Here is a 15,179-nt window from a genome sequence, read left to right on the forward strand (position 1 = left end):
TAGAGCGTACGCTTTGCATGTGAAAGGTCCAGCGTTCAAGCCGCGGCTCATCCATTTTTTGTGGTCAGTGCATGGTAAGTGTTGGTCGCGGCGAACCTAAAGGCACGCAAGATGTTGCAAAGCCAGCGTCACAGACTGATATGATGTATACTGACGTAAGGAGAGCAAGATGTAAGTGTGGGGACCGGCTGTTATCGAGGTGTCATCGAGTGCAGATCTGTCTTAGGTATCGCGGCTTAACCTCATTGAAGTCTAGAGGGTGGACAACACGTTGGTCTTACTCAGAGCGGTGTCCGAATTCTATTTCGACGTTATACGTGCCACTTTCATTGTGGCCAACTACGATTCGATACAGAATGCACGAAACCTGAAAGACACCCTAACGGATACAAAGAGAGTAGTGTTTGTCTGCTGAATAATGGGAATGCAAAGGTCTGTGTCGTCTATATGGCTGTATGTAGCACCATTAGTCTTCGGGGTGGCGGGCGTAGCTCAGATGGTAGAGCGCTCGCTTAGTATGCGAGAGGTACTGGGATCAATACCCAGTGCCTCCAGAATTTTTAATACACCTACATGCGCACCTTGCCATGCAAGAGGAATAATTCACAACCAGCAGATGTGTCTAGGAAGATACAAGCGAATGATTAGCATCCACAATTGACAAGCGTGCTGTTATTAGTGCGCAGGAAGCACCTTCCTCCCACGCCTACACTTAATTTAGAAACAGTACAAGTGTTCCCGTAAGATTCTCAAGCCTATGTCGGAAAGATCTGCCTTGCGCCGAGTTCACGTAAATCCCACTGCACATTCCTATTCTTTGCGTGCAGTCAGCTGCTACTGGTGTTGCTAGTTGTGACTGCTGATAACAGATGCCGTAGCAATCAATCCATGGAGTGAGTTGTGTGTTTTGCGATAGTCTGTCTCTGACAAGCAAGCACAGGTGACATAGGTGCGAACACAGGAAGCTTGCAGACCCTCGCTGCCTGCAGACACCGAGCAGCCACACTAGGAGGGCGGCCTAAGCCGTAGGCGAAATGTGCTCATTCGCTTTGGCGCGACGTCGAACTATAAATAATGCTGTCACTAGCGTGAGCGTCGTGGAAAGTCGGAAAAGTCGGCTGCGAGGGTGAGTGCCAAGTTTGGGGAATGTTTCGTAGTATGCGCATTGCAATGGAGACGCGGAAACTTGTTGTGGCCCTGTGTTTTGCAGTTTGACGACAAGATTGGTACACAGTAGTAAAGAGCGAGGCACTGAGTTGGCATGAATAATGGAGTGCACAATGGGGCTCGAGATGTGTTTGTTACCTCAGGTGCTGTATGATTGTCGACAAGGAGTGAAAACGGAGCAATTTGTGACGGCTCTTTCAATTTAAGACGTTAAAAACAGACGGAATTTGCATTTGTAATACCAGAGCATCGAAACTACTTGGAACTTTTGTGTATATGAACGGGTCCGCGCCTTTGTACTCTGCTCCCTTCACCGCTACAAACGAACCAACCATCGTGTCCGTGCGCATCTGAGTCGCAAAGAATGGGGAATAGCGCAGTTTGGTAGTGCATGGGGCGTAGCTCAGTTGGTAGAGCGTTCGCTTTGCATGTGAAAGGTCCAGGGTTCAAGCCGCGGCGCCTCAATTTTTTGTGGTCAGTGCATGGTAAGTGTTGGTCGCGGCGAACCTAAAGGCACGCAAGATGTTGCAAAGCCAGCGTCACAGACTGATATGATGTATACTGACGTAAGGAGAGCAAGATGTAAGTGTGGGGACCGGCTGTTATCGAGGTGTCATCGAGTGCAGATCTGTCTTAGGTATCGCGGCTTAACCTCATTGAAGTCTAGAGGGTGGACAACACGTTGGTCTTACTCAGAGCGGTGTCCGAATTCTATTTTCGACGTTATACGTGCCACTTTCATTGTGGCCAACTACGATTCGATACAGAATGCACGAAACCTGAAAGACACCCTAACGGATACAAAGAGAGTAGTGTTTGTCTGCTGAATAATGGGAATGCAAGGGTCTGTGTCGTCTATATGGCTGTATGTAGCACCATTAGTCTTCGGGGTGGCGGGCGTAGCTCAGATGGTAGAGCGCTCGCTTAGTATGCGAGAGGTACTGGGATCAATACCCAGTGCCTCCAGAATTTTTAACACACCTACATGCGCACCTTGCCATGCAAGAGGAATAATTCACAACCAGCAGATGTGTCTAGGAAGATACAAGCGAATGATTAGCATCCACAATTGACAAGCGTGCTGTTATTAGTGCGCAGGAAGCACCCTCCTCCCACGCCTACACTTAATTTAGAAGCAGTACAAGTGTTCCCGTAAGATTCTCAAGCCTATGTCGGAAAGATCTGCCTTGCGCCGAGTTCACGTAAATCCCACTGCACATTCCTATTCTTTGCGTGCAGTCAGCTGCTACTGGTGTTGCTAGTTGTGACTGCTGATAACAGATGCCGTAGCAATCAATTCATGGAGTGAGTTGTGTGTTTTGCGATAGTCTGTCTCTGACAAGCAAGCACAGGTGACATAGGTGCGAACACAGGAAGCTTGCAGACCCTCGCTGCCTGCAGACACCGAGCAGCCACACTAGGAGGGCGGCCTAAGCCGTAGGCGAAATGTGCTCATTCGCTTTGGCGCGACGTCGAACTATAAATAATGCTGTCACTAGCGTGAGCGTCGTGGAAAGTCGGAAAAGTCGGCTGCGAGGGTGAGTGCCAAGTTTGGGGAATGTTTCGTAGTATGCGCATTGCAATGGAGACGCGGAAACTTGTTGTGGCCCTGTGTTTTGCAGTTTGACGACAAGATTGGTACACAGTAGTAAAGAGCGAGGCACTGAGTTGGCATGAATAATGGAGTGCACAATGGGGCTCGAGATGTGTTTGTTACCTCAGGTGCTGTATGATTGTCGACAAGGAGTGAAAACGGAGCAATTTGTGACGGCTCTTTCAATTTAAGACGTTAAAAACAGACGGAATTTGCATTTGTAATACCAGAGCATCGAAACTACTTGGAACTTTTGTGTATATGAACGGGTCCGCGCCTTTGTACTCTGCTCCCTTCACCGCTACAAACGAACCAACCATCGTGTCCGTGCGCATCTGAGTCGCAAAGAATGGGGAATAGCGCAGTTTGGTAGTGCATGGGGCGTAGCTCAGTTGGTAGAGCGTTCGCTTTGCATGTGAAAGGTCCAGGGTTCAATCCGCGGCGCCTCAATTTTTTGTGGTCAGTGCATTGTACGTGTTGGTCGCGGCGAACCTAAAGGCACGCAAGATGTTGCAAAACCAGCGTCACAGACTGATATGATGTATACTGACGTAAGGAGAGCAAGATGTAAGTGTGGGGACCGGCTGTTATCGAGGTGTCATCGAGTGCAGATCTGTCTTAGGTATCGCGGCTTAACCTCATTGAAGTCTAGAGGGTGGACAACACGTTGGTCTTACTCAGAGCGGTGTCCGAATTCTATTTTCGACGTTATACGTGCCACTTTCATTGTGGCCAACTACGATTCGATACAGAATGCACGAAACCTGAAAGACACCCTAACGGATACAAAGAGAGTAGTGTTTGTCTGCTGAATAATGGGAATGCAAGGGTCTGTGTCGTCTATATGGCTGTATGTAACACCATTAGTCTTCGGAGTGGCGGGCGTAGCTCAGATGGTAGAGCGCTCGCTTAGTATGCGAGAGGTACTGGGATCAATACCCAGTGCCTCCAGAATTTTTAATACACCTACATGCGCACCTTGCCATGCAAGAGGAATAATTCACAACCAGCAGATGTGTCTAGGAAGATACAAGCGAATGATTAGCATCCACAATTGACAAGCGTGCTGTTATTAGTGCGCAGGAAGCACCTTCCTCCCACGCCTACACTTAATTTAGAAACAGTACAAGTGTTCCCGTAAGATTCTCAAGCCTATGTCGGAAAGATCTGCCTTGCGCCGAGTTCACGTAAATCCCACTGCACATTCCTATTCTTTGCGTGCAGTCAGCTGCTACTGGTGTTGCTAGTTGTGACTGCTGATAACAGATGCCGTAGCAATCAATCCATGGAGTGAGTTGTGTGTTTTGCGATAGTCTGTCTCTGACAAGCAAGCACAGGTGACATAGGTGCGAACACAGGAAGCTTGCAGACCCTCGCTGCCTGCAGACACCGAGCAGCCACACTAGGAGGGCGGCCTAAGCCGTAGGCGAAATGTGCTCATTCGCTTTGGCGCGACGTCGAACTATAAATAATGCTGTCACTAGCGTGAGCGTCGTGGAAAGTCGGAAAAGTCGGCTGCGAGGGTGAGTGCCAAGTTTGGGGAATGTTTCGTAGTATGCGCATTGCAATGGAGACGCGGAAACTTGTTGTGGCCCTGTGTTTTGCAGTTTGACGACAAGATTGGTACACAGTAGTAAAGAGCGAGGCACTGAGTTGGCATGAATAATGGAGTGCACAATGGGGCTCGAGATGTGTTTGTTACCTCAGGTGCTGTATGATTGTCGACAAGGAGTGAAAACGGAGCAATTTGTGACGGCTCTTTCAATTTAAGACGTTAAAAACAGACGGAATTTGCATTTGTAATACCCGAGCATCGAAACTACTTGGAACTTTTGTGTATATGAACGGGTCCGCGCCTTTGTACTCTGCTCCCTTCACCGCTACAAACCAACCAACCATCGTGTCCGTGCGCATCTGAGTCGCAAAGAATGGGGAATAGCGCAGTTTGGTAGTGCATGGGGCGTAGCTCAGTTGGTAGAGCGTTCGCTTTGCATGTGAAAGGTCCAGGGTTCAAGCCGCGGCGCCTCAATTTTTTGTGGTCAGTGCATGGTAAGTGTTGGTCGCGGCGAACCTAAAGGCACGCAAGATGTTGCAAAGCCAGCGTCACAGACTGATATGATGTATACTGACGTAAGGAGAGCAAGATGTAAGTGTGGGGACCGGCTGTTATCGAGGTGTCATCGAGTGCAGATCTGTCTTAGGTATCGCGGCTTAACCTCATTGAAGTCTAGAGGGTGGACAACACGTTGGTCTTACTCAGAGCGGTGTCCGAATTCTATTTTCGACGTTATACGTGCCACTTTCATTGTGGCCAACTACGATTCGATACAGAATGCACGAAACCTGAAAGACACCCTAACGGATACAAAGAGAGTAGTGTTTGTCTGCTGAATAATGGGAATGCAAGGGTCTGTGTCGTCTATATGGCTGTATGTAGCACCATTAGTCTTCGGGGTGGCGGGCGTAGCTCAGATGGTAGAGCGCTCGCTTAGTATGCGAGAGGTACTGGGATCAATACCCAGTGCCTCCAGAATTTTTAACACACCTACATGCGCACCTTGCCATGCAAGAGGAATAATTCACAACCAGCAGATGTGTCTAGGAAGATACAAGCGAATGATTAGCATCCACAATTGACAAGCGTGCTGTTATTAGTGCGCAGGAAGCACCCTCCTCCCACGCCTACACTTAATTTAGAAGCAGTACAAGTGTTCCCGTAAGATTCTCAAGCCTATGTCGGAAAGATCTGCCTTGCGCCGAGTTCACGTAAATCCCACTGCACATTCCTATTCTTTGCGTGCAGTCAGCTGCTACTGGTGTTGCTAGTTGTGACTGCTGATAACAGATGCCGTAGCAATCAATTCATGGAGTGAGTTGTGTGTTTTGCGATAGTCTGTCTCTGACAAGCAAGCACAGGTGACATAGGTGCGAACACAGGAAGCTTGCAGACCCTCGCTGCCTGCAGACACCGAGCAGCCACACTAGGAGGGCGGCCTAAGCCGTAGGCGAAATGTGCTCATTCGCTTTGGCGCGACGTCGAACTATAAATAATGCTGTCACTAGCGTGAGCGTCGTGGAAAGTCGGAAAAGTCGGCTGCGAGGGTGAGTGCCAAGTTTGGGGAATGTTTCGTAGTATGCGCATTGCAATGGAGACGCGGAAACTTGTTGTGGCCCTGTGTTTTGCAGTTTGACGACAAGATTGGTACACAGTAGTAAAGAGCGAGGCACTGAGTTGGCATGAATAATGGAGTGCACAATGGGGCTCGAGATGTGTTTGTTACCTCAGGTGCTGTATGATTGTCGACAAGGAGTGAAAACGGAGCAATTTGTGACGGCTCTTTCAATTTAAGACGTTAAAAACAGACGGAATTTGCATTTGTAATACCAGAGCATCGAAACTACTTGGAACTTTTGTGTATATGAACGGGTCCGCGCCTTTGTACTCTGCTCCCTTCACCGCTACAAACGAACCAACCATCGTGTCCGTGCGCATCTGAGTCGCAAAGAATGGGGAATAGCGCAGTTTGGTAGTGCATGGGGCGTAGCTCAGTTGGTAGAGCGTTCGCTTTGCATGTGAAAGGTCCAGGGTTCAAGCCGCGGCGCCTCAATTTTTTGTGGTCAGTGCATTGTACGTGTTGGTCGCGGCGAACCTAAAGGCACGCAAGATGTTGCAAAGCCAGCGTCACAGACTGATATGATGTATACTGACGTAAGGAGAGCAAGATGTAAGTGTGGGGACCGGCTGTTATCGAGGTGTCATCGAGTGCAGATCTGTCTTAGGTATCGCGGCTTAACCTCATTGAAGTCTAGAGGGTGGACAACACGTTGGTCTTACTCAGAGCGGTGTCCGAATTCTATTTTCGACGTTATACGTGCCACTTTCATTGTGGCCAACTACGATTCGATACAGAATGCACGAAACCTGAAAGACACCCTAACGGATACAAAGAGAGTAGTGTTTGTCTGCTGAATAATGGGAATGCAAGGGTCTGTGTCGTCTATATAGCTGTATGTAACACCATTAGTCTTCGGAGTGGCGGGCGTAGCTCAGATGGTAGAGCGCTCGCTTAGTATGCGAGAGGTACTGGGATCAATACCCAGTGCTTCCAGAATTTTTAATACACCTACATGCGCACCTTGCCATGCAAGAGGAATAATTCACAACCAGCAGATGTGTCTAGGAAGATACAAGCGAATGATTAGCATCCACAATTGACAAGCGTGCTGTTATTAGTGCGCAGGAAGCACCTTCCTCCCACGCCTACACTTAATTTAGAAACAGTACAAGTGTTCCCGTAAGATTCTCAAGCCTATGTCGGAAAGATCTGCCTTGCGCCGAGTTCACGTAAATCCCACTGCACATTCCTATTCTTTGCGTGCAGTCAGCTGCTACTGGTGTTGCTAGTTGTGACTGCTGATAACAGATGCCGTAGCAATCAATCCATGGAGTGAGTTGTGTGTTTTGCGATAGTCTGTCTCTGACAAGCAAGCACAGGTGACATAGGTGCGAACACAGGAAGCTTGCAGACCCTCGCTGCCTGCAGACACCGAGCAGCCACACTAGGAGGGCGGCCTAAGCCGTAGGCGAAATGTGCTCATTCGCTTTGGCGCGACGTCGAACTATAAATAATGCTGTCACTAGCGTGAGCGTCGTGGAAAGTCGGAAAAGTCGGCTGCGAGGGTGAGTGCCAAGTTTGGGGAATGTTTCGTAGTATGCGCATTGCAATGGAGACGCGGAAACTTGTTGTGGCCCTGTGTTTTGCAGTTTGACGACAAGATTGGTACACAGTAGTAAAGAGCGAGGCACTGAGTTGGCATGAATAATGGAGTGCACAATGGGGCTCGAGATGTGTTTGTTACCTCAGGTGCTGTATGATTGTCGACAAGGAGTGAAAACGGAGCAATTTGTGACGGCTCTTTCAATTTAAGACGTTAAAAACAGACGGAATTTGCATTTGTAATACCAGAGCATCGAAACTACTTGGAACTTTTGTGTATATGAACGGGTCCGCGCCTTTGTACTCTGCTCCCTTCACCGCTACAAACGAACCAACCATCGTGTCCGTGCGCATCTGAGTCGCAAAGAATGGGGAATAGCGCAGTTTGGTAGTGCATGGGGCGTAGCTCAGTTGGTAGAGCGTTCGCTTTGCATGTGAAAGGTCCAGGGTTCAAGCCGCGGCGCCTCAATTTTTTGTGGTCAGTGCATTGTACGTGTTGGTCGCGGCGAACCTAAAGGCACGCAAGATGTTGCAAAGCCAGCGTCACAGACTGATATGATGTATACTGACGTAAGGAGAGCAAGATGTAAGTGTGGGGACCGGCTGTTATCGAGGTGTCATCGAGTGCAGATCTGTCTTAGGTACCGCGGCTTAACCTCATTGAAGTCTAGAGGGTGGACAACACGTTGGTCTTACTCAGAGCGGTGTCCGAATTCTATTTTCGACGTTATACGTGCCACTTTCATTGTGGCCAACTACGATTCGATACAGAATGCACGAAACCTGAAAGACACCCTAACGGATACAAAGAGAGTAGTGTTTGTCTGCTGAATAATGGGAATGCAAGGGTCTGTGTCGTCTATATGGCTGTATGTAGCACCATTAGTCTTCGGGGTGGCGGGCGTAGCTCAGATGGTAGAGCGCTCGCTTAGTATGCGAGAGGTACTGGGATCAATACCCAGTGCCTCCAGAATATTTAACACACCTACATGCGCACCTTGCCATGCAAGAGGAATAATTCACAACCAGCAGATGTGTCTAGGAAGATACAAGCGAATGATTAGCATCCACAATTGACAAGCGTGCTGTTATTAGTGCGCAGGAAGCACCCTCCTCCCACGCCTACACTTAATTTAGAAGCAGTACAAGTGTTCCCGTAAGATTCTCAAGCCTATGTCGGAAAGATCTGCCTTGCGCCGAGTTCACGTAAATCCCACTGCACATTCCTATTCTTTGCGTGCAGTCAGCTGCTACTGGTGTTGCTAGTTGTGACTGCTGATAACAGATGCCGTAGCAATCAATTCATGGAGTGAGTTGTGTGTTTTGCGATAGTCTGTCTCTGACAAGCAAGCACAGGTGACATAGGTGCGAACACAGGAAGCTTGCAGACCCTCGCTGCCTGCAGACACCGAGCAGCCACACTAGGAGGGCGGCCTAAGCCGTAGGCGAAATGTGCTCATTCGCTTTGGCGCGACGTCGAACTATAAATAATGCTGTCACTAGCGTGAGCGTCGTGGAAAGTCGGAAAAGTCGGCTGCGAGGGTGAGTGCCAAGTTTGGGGAATGTTTCGTAGTATGCGCATTGCAATGGAGACGCGGAAACTTGTTGTGGCCCTGTGTTTTGCAGTTTGACGACAAGATTGGTACACAGTAGTAAAGAGCGAGGCACTGAGTTGGCATGAATAATGGAGTGCACAATGGGGCTCGAGATGTGTTTGTTACCTCAGGTGCTGTATGATTGTCGACAAGGAGTGAAAACGGAGCAATTTGTGACGGCTCTTTCAATTTAAGACGTTAAAAACAGACGGAATTTGCATTTGTAATACCAGAGCATCGAAACTACTTGGAACTTTTGTGTATATGAACGGGTCCGCGCCTTTGTACTCTGCTCCCTTCACCGCTACAAACGAACCAACCATCGTGTCCGTGCGCATCTGAGTCGCAAAGAATGGGGAATAGCGCAGTTTGGTAGTGCATGGGGCGTAGCTCAGTTGGTAGAGCGTTCGCTTTGCATGTGAAAGGTCCAGGGTTCAAGCCGCGGCGCCTCAATTTTTTGTGGTCAGTGCATTGTACGTGTTGGTCGCGGCGAACCTAAAGGCACGCAAGATGTTGCAAAGCCAGCGTCACAGACTGATATGATGTATACTGACGTAAGGAGAGCAAGATGTAAGTGTGGGGACCGGCTGTTATCGAGGTGTCATCGAGTGCAGATCTGTCTTAGGTACCGCGGCTTAACCTCATTGAAGTCTAGAGGGTGGACAACACGTTGGTCTTACTCAGAGCGGTGTCCGAATTCTATTTTCGACGTTATACGTGCCACTTTCATTGTGGCCAACTACGATTCGATACAGAATGCACGAAACCTGAAAGACACCCTAACGGATACAAAGAGAGTAGTGTTTGTCTGCTGAATAATGGGAATGCAAGGGTCTGTGTCGTCTATATGGCTGTATGTAGCACCATTAGTCTTCGGGGTGGCGGGCGTAGCTCAGATGGTAGAGCGCTCGCTTAGTATGCGAGAGGTACTGGGATCAATACCCAGTGCCTCCAGAATTTTTAACACACCTACATGCGCACCTTGCCATGCAAGAGGAATAATTCACAACCAGCAGATGTGTCTAGGAAGATACAAGCGAATGATTAGCATCCACAATTGACAAGCGTGCTGTTATTAGTGCGCAGGAAGCACCCTCCTCCCACGCCTACACTTAATTTAGAAGCAGTACAAGTGTTCCCGTAAGATTCTCAAGCCTATGTCGGAAAGATCTGCCTTGCGCCGAGTTCACGTAAATCCCACTGCACATTCCTATTCTTTGCGTGCAGTCAGCTGCTACTGGTGTTGCTAGTTGTGACTGCTGATAACAGATGCCGTAGCAATCAATTCATGGAGTGAGTTGTGTGTTTTGCGATAGTCTGTCTCTGACAAGCAAGCACAGGTGACATAGGTGCGAACACAGGAAGCTTGCAGACCCTCGCTGCCTGCAGACACCGAGCAGCCACACTAGGAGGGCGGCCTAAGCCGTAGGCGAAATGTGCTCATTCGCTTTGGCGCGACGTCGAACTATAAATAATGCTGTCACTAGCGTGAGCGTTGCGTGAGCGTCGTGGAAAGTCGGAAAAGTCGGCTGCGAGGGTGAGTGCCAAGTTTGGGGAACGTTTCGTAGTATGCGCATTGCAATGGAGACGCGGAAACTTGTTGTGGCCCTGTGTTTTGCAGTTTGACGACAAGATTGGTACACAGTAGTAAAGAGCGAGGCACTGAGTTGGCATGAATAATGGAGTGCACAATGGGGCTCGAGATGTGTTTGTTACCTCAGGTGCTGTATGATTGTCGACAAGGAGTGAAAACGGAGCAATTTGTGACGGCTCTTTCAATTTAAGACGTTAAAAACAGACGGAATTTGCATTTGTAATACCAGAGCATCGAAACTACTTGGAACTTTTGTGTATATGAACGGGTCCGCGCCTTTGTACTCTGCTCCGTTCACCGCTACAAACCTTCCAACCATCGTGCCGTGCGCATATGAGTCGCAAAGAATGGGGAATAGCGCAGTTTGCTCGTGCATGGGGCGTAGCTCAGTTGGTAGAGCGTTCGCTTGGCATGTGAAAGGTCCAGGGTTCAAGCCGCGGGGCCTCCATTTTTTGTGGTCAGTGCATGGTAAGTGTTGGTCGCGGCGAACCTAAAGGCACGCAAGATGTTGCAAAGCCAGCGTCACAGACTGATATGATGTATACTGACGTAAGGAGAGCAAGATGTAAGTGTGGGGACCGGCTGTTATCGACGTGTCATCGAGTACAGATCTGTCTTAGGTATCGCGGCATAACCTCATTGAAGTCTAGAGGGTGACAAACACGTTGGTCTTACTCAGAGCGGTGTCCGAATTCTATTTTCGACGTTATACGTGCCACTTTCATTGTGGCCAACTACGAAACCTGAAAGACACCCTAACGGATACATAGAGAGTAGTGTTTGTCTGCTGAATAATGGGAGTGCAAGGGTCTGTGTCGTCTATATGGCTGTATGTAGCACCATTAGTCTTCCGGGGGGGCGGGCGTAGCTCAGATGGTAAGTCAGCCAGCGGCTGCGCTGGAGGTCGGACGTGCCGTGCTGTGTGCTGTGCTGCGTTAGCTCCGCGTGGTAAGTCTCTGCTCTTGCTGCAACGCGTCGCTGTCTATAGTATTTGTGTAGACATGACAAAGAATTAAGAGATGTCGCAACCGCAACGAAAAGATACTTTGAAATTCACGTTTGATCGCAACTTTGTCCGACCGAGGTCATTTGATGTTGAACAGTGGTTAGAGGATGATGTTAAAATAGGACTTGATGATATTATCGGCATACATTTCTCGATTATGAACAGTGTGGTTTTCGTGAAACTTGCCAGTCCAGAATTGTGTGAAAGGATAGTTCGATCTTGTGGTGGCATTCTGAAATTTAAACATGCTGACGGAAATGTTGGGGAGGTTACCGTTGCCCATGCTGGTCTAGGTATTCGGACCGTGCGAGTCTTTGAACTTCCCTTTGAAATTACAAGTGACCAGATAAATGCTGTTATTGCTCCATACGGGAAAGTTTTGAGTAATATTGCCGAACGGTGGTCTGCTGCACACAAATTCCCTGTTTTGAATGGTGTGCGCCAATTAAAAGTCGAATTGCAGAAGCACATTCCGTCGTTTATAAACGTCTGCGGATATAGAGCTGTTGTGATGTATGATGACCAACCGAAAACGTGTGCTGTCTGCAATTTACCAGGCCACGTTCGTGCAGACTGTGTTCAAAGGCGAGTGGCGCAACTGCCTGCCGGCGATGCCGTCAGGCCCCCTGCTATGTCAACGCTGCCCGTGACATATGTCGCCGTAGCGCGCGGTTTTGCAAGTGCCACTGCGCCCCCCGAAGTTACTACGAATACCGACCCACAAGCGACCGACCAACCGACCGACTCAGGTGTAGCATCTGTAGACACTCAACCCTCCTGCGAAGACATATCTGCTCCTGCCCTTGTCGCCGTGGAATCGCCCAATGAGGCAATGGATACGGACGCGACCTCAGTCGCTTCGGGTAGTGCTCCTCTGCATCCTGGAGCTTCTTTAGGAGGTATCAAAAGCGTATCAGGTGCACAGAAAACGGACTCGCAACCAGCCGTTTCTAGTGGTGCTCTTCCGAATCCTGCAGCTGCCTTAGGCACTGACCACAGCCCGTCAAGTGCAATGAAATCAGACCTGGCGTCAGTCACTTCGAGTAGTGCTACTTTGCAACCTGAGGCTTCTTCAGGTACCGTCCAAAGTCCACCACGAGACGCATCTCCCAAGAAATCTAAAAAACGGAGGATCGCGCGTCAAGGTGCAGAGCAGACTGCACCACAACTGCGTGAACAGGCGAAGCAAATAGGGGGCAAAATACGTCAATCTGCATCTGAGAACTTGCAGTGCAATCAGCAGTCATCTAACGAAGACCCTGTGTCCTTGGATAGTACCTCCGGTTCTGCCAGTTTGCCCTCCGATGACGTAGCAATTACCTGAACCGAAGATAAAAATCACCAGCAAACACCTGAATATAGTGCACCACTTAATGACGAACCGATGACAGGGCTGTCGAATCCGTGGGCAGACGATGTCGACGACACTACAAAGGAGGACGAAATTATGGACACCACAGGAACCGTTACAGTCACCACGATGGCCACACCACGCGATGACGTCGTCTTGAATGTCATCGCCGCGACGGATACTGTCCCAGACACGGAGAAGCCGACTGATCCCTTCCCAAGTCATGAATATTTCTAGTCTGAACGGTTTTACTGACTTGTGTCCACATGTCTCTCGGGTCAGATTTCTTAATGTTTTTTCGAAATGATATGTTGCCAGAGTTTTTCCTAATTACACTCCCGTCTTGGCTAACGTAGTTCCGTTGCAGGCCTATAAGATCGCTACGCTGAACATCAATAAAATTTGTAGCCCATTTAATTTACAAAATTTAAAAGATTTCCTGTATGCAGCTGATGTGGACATTTTGTTTTTACAAGAAGTAACAAACATCGAACTTGACTTCATACAGGGGTATAATGCTATAGTCAATCCTGGAATTGGATGTGATTTGGGTACCGCATTTCTTTTCAAAGAGGGCGTCGTCATTACAGACGTAACAAAACTGCCTAACGGCAGAGGCATTGCCGGCACGCTTTATAACACCAGGATTATTAATGTCTATGCCCCATCTGGTTCTACCAATCGGTGCCAACGAGCACAGTTTTTTAAGGAGGGAATTGTTCCTTTGTTTGGTGTACACTGCACCCATACCATCCTTGGAGGCGACTTTAACAGTGTCATACATGCCAAAGACCAAACTCCGAACTACAACAAATCGCCGGACCTGGAATGTATCGTCACCGACCTCCGTTTAACTGATTCGTGGGAGCAAAAGCACGGCGCGGCACCCGGCTTTACCCACCTCACTAATCATTCAGCGAGCCGGTTGGATCGAATATATGTCTCGCCCAATCTGAAACACCGCATCCTGCAGTCTGAAGTTTGGCCAACCGTTTTTTCGGACCACGCTGCATATATATGCACATTAAATTTGGAACGACAAGGAACCTGTCGATATAAAGGGCCATGGAAACTTAATGTTTCACACTTAAAAGATCCTGCCTGTCGAGAAGCCTTTCTCACCACTTGGAGAGCCTGCGAGACCAAACTCAGCTCTTACCACTCGACCTTGGATTGGTGGCTCAAATGCGCCAAACCTCAGATCCGGAGATGTTTCATCAACTACTCCCGGGAGAAGAGCTTTTGGCGGAAAAGAACGATAGAATTTTACTTTCATTGTCTCCGAGAACTCTACCTGCAAGGTGCTACAGCTATTGGGAACCAAGGGAGAATTAAAAAATTCCAGGCAAAAATACTGACATTAAGGCGACAACAGCTTGAAGGATACCAAATAAGGTCAAGAGCAGAGACTATGGCGCAAAAAGAAGCCACTTCGATATATCATGTGATTCGTGAAACTAAACGAGGATTCCGCAAAATACTGACGGAGCTTAAAACTGATAATGGAACCACCTTGACAATGCACAACGACATAAAAGCAGAAATACTAACCCATTTCGACAACTTGTTTTCACATACAGAGGTAGACGAAAAAGCACAGGACGATTTACTGACCCACCTGCAAGGACGCGTTGGTAACGCGTACGCGGAAGCTCTAATAGCGGAGGCGACCGAAGACGATGTACACTATGCTGTCTATCAAAGTGCAAAAAATAAATCCCCTGGAGCTGACGGCATACCAGCAGAATTTTATCAAGTCTTCTGGGAACATATAAAACATAGAATTACATGCATCTGTAATGAACTTCTGAACCTCAATAAGGAGATACCGAAAGATTTTCGTGAAGGTATGATAGTGTTAATCGCAAAAAAATCGGCTGGCAAGAAAATTGGAAATTTGAAGCCAATCACTCTGCTGAACAGTGACTATAAAATTTTTTCGCGGCTCTTAGCCCACAGACTTAAAAATGTAATGGCCAGCGTCACCGGCCCATATCAGTCTAGCGTGGGCAAAGATAGGAAAATTCAGCAGACGCTGTCCGACTACCGCGACATAATTTCAATAGCAGAAGTATGTCGACTAAAATGTGCCATCGTGTCGTTAGATTTCGATAAAGCCTTCGACAGGATCAGCCACTCCTACCTCCTGAAAAC

At 48.4% G+C, this 15,179-nt stretch overlaps 6 non-coding genes across 6 annotated transcripts; all 6 read left to right on the forward strand.

The window, feature by feature from the left end:
• The first annotated feature begins 1,559 nt into the window (after positions 1-1,559).
• Trnaa-ugc (transfer RNA alanine (anticodon UGC)) lies at positions 1,560-1,632 on the forward strand. The gene has a single exon. It is a non-coding gene; the product is annotated as a tRNA-Ala (tRNA).
• Positions 1,633-3,138: 1,506 nt separating this feature from the next.
• Positions 3,139-3,211, forward strand: Trnaa-ugc (transfer RNA alanine (anticodon UGC)). The gene has a single exon. It is a non-coding gene; the product is annotated as a tRNA-Ala (tRNA).
• Positions 3,212-4,717: 1,506 nt separating this feature from the next.
• Positions 4,718-4,790, forward strand: Trnaa-ugc (transfer RNA alanine (anticodon UGC)). The gene has a single exon. It is a non-coding gene; the product is annotated as a tRNA-Ala (tRNA).
• Positions 4,791-6,296: 1,506 nt separating this feature from the next.
• Positions 6,297-6,369, forward strand: Trnaa-ugc (transfer RNA alanine (anticodon UGC)). Its single transcript has one exon. It is a non-coding gene; the product is annotated as a tRNA-Ala (tRNA).
• A 1,506-nt stretch (positions 6,370-7,875) lies between these two features.
• Positions 7,876-7,948, forward strand: Trnaa-ugc (transfer RNA alanine (anticodon UGC)). The gene has a single exon. It is a non-coding gene; the product is annotated as a tRNA-Ala (tRNA).
• Positions 7,949-9,454: 1,506 nt separating this feature from the next.
• Positions 9,455-9,527, forward strand: Trnaa-ugc (transfer RNA alanine (anticodon UGC)). Its single transcript has one exon. It is a non-coding gene; the product is annotated as a tRNA-Ala (tRNA).
• The last annotated feature ends 5,652 nt before the right edge of the window (positions 9,528-15,179 follow it).

Source organism: Schistocerca gregaria, chromosome 10 (assembly GCF_023897955.1).
Source record: "Schistocerca gregaria isolate iqSchGreg1 chromosome 10, iqSchGreg1.2, whole genome shotgun sequence".
NCBI classification, from domain to species: domain Eukaryota; kingdom Metazoa; phylum Arthropoda; class Insecta; order Orthoptera; family Acrididae; genus Schistocerca; species Schistocerca gregaria.